Source organism: Amblyraja radiata, chromosome 3 (assembly GCF_010909765.2).
Source record: "Amblyraja radiata isolate CabotCenter1 chromosome 3, sAmbRad1.1.pri, whole genome shotgun sequence".
In the NCBI taxonomy this organism is placed as follows: Eukaryota; Metazoa; Chordata; class Chondrichthyes; order Rajiformes; family Rajidae; genus Amblyraja; species Amblyraja radiata.
Genome location: NC_045958.1, coordinates 2,942,834 through 2,944,390, shown reverse-complemented (window position 1 = coordinate 2,944,390; position 1,557 = coordinate 2,942,834). Strand labels below are relative to the sequence as shown.

The 1,557-nt window shown below is 40.7% G+C and overlaps 1 non-coding gene across 1 annotated transcript; it reads left to right on the top strand.

Moving 5' to 3' along the window:
• Positions 1–339: 339 nt before the first annotated feature.
• Positions 340–531, top strand: LOC116971637. The gene has a single exon (XR_004411533.1). It is a non-coding gene; the product is annotated as a U2 spliceosomal RNA (small nuclear RNA).
• Positions 532–1,557: the final 1,026 nt, after the last annotated feature.

Here is a 1,557-nt window from a genome sequence, read left to right as displayed (position 1 = left end):
CCCCAAGTGGTCTACCCTCCCACGATGGTGAATGTCGCACCATCGTTGATAAACCACTTGAGTATTTCACCAGGTATACCCATTCATGGGATTTGTAACTACTACCATGGATCCAAGGATACTTTATGGTAGACATCGACCTTGAAGATGCACACTATCAGTACCTTCTCATATAAGTTTCGGATATACCGCAATTACCTGGATGGAGTAACCATGATGAGCGTTGCGGCATTTAGGTCAAAGTTATCCAGAATCAACTAGCCCTGACACTTAGAAACATTCCGTCATGGCATGTCTATATATTAACGACAAACTATCCTTGGATACAGCTTTAGCTGCATCGCTTCTCGGCCTTTTGGCTAAGATCAAGTGTAGTATCTGTTCTTATCAGTTTAATAATCTGATACGTCCCTTATCTAGGGACCATATATTAAATTGAATTTTGGAACAGGGAGATGGAATAGGGGCTTGCTCCGTCCACCCCACGCATCGACCCAGTATTGCAGTGCCTCTGGGAACGGTGCACAAAATATATATCCAGATATTTACGTTGACCATCCACAACGTTGTTATCTGGTATTCATTAAGACTATCAGTCATGGTGCATTAATCACCAATCAACTACGTGGCAAAGTAATTGGGATATAGCAGCATTACCAGCTACTGAACTTTGTACCTTTCCTATGAGCTGAGATACTAGTGTTCAAAACTATCTCCATACCTGTAATATGGGGGCAAATGGATTAATCTGTAGTGTTATCATGGGATTTATCGGCAGGAAGGATTATGGTTGTACACTTCCACCTGTTTTGAGTAACATCTTATGTGTCCTGATGTGTTACTGAGCTTGTAATACTTAATGCCAATATGAATTGACTTAAACATATTATATATTAACTTACTTAATTCTAGTGAAGCATTTGCTCAGTAATCCACCAAATTTGCATGTTCGTTTATAAGATAACAACATCAGTGGTGGCATATACCAAACCACTTGGGCGGAGAACATCGATATTAGGTGACAATTTATTAACAATTGCAAACCGTATGTCGTCAAACATGTTTGACCATCAGTAACTCACCTATCAGGTGAGCTAAATACTGTAAACATACATTTAAACCAAAAATATTTGCTGAAATCACTAAGCAATATGGACACCAGATATCGATTCCTTATATCCAATTAAATCACCACGTACTAACTTACGTCACATGAAACCAATCTCAAGGCAGCGGCAATGGAGACATTCCCGCGTATTGAGGGGTGGGGGGAACCTAATCTCTATGTTTTCCTTTCCTTCTACCACTTCAATAGGTACTACGGCTTCATCAGTCGGGTACTACGCAAATTACAGTGGACCAAGTCCACGAGCATGGTTCCCAGTGATCCTCGACATGGTCATAAAAAGAATTGCAGAATTGGGAAGACCATTGCTGTGCTTGGATCAGCAGCACTATCAACCTGATGACAGCATTCCGTCACATATCCTAGGGAACATACCTGAGGAGCATCAAGAAATGGTACACTGTTTTCCAAAACAGGAATTACACATTCAA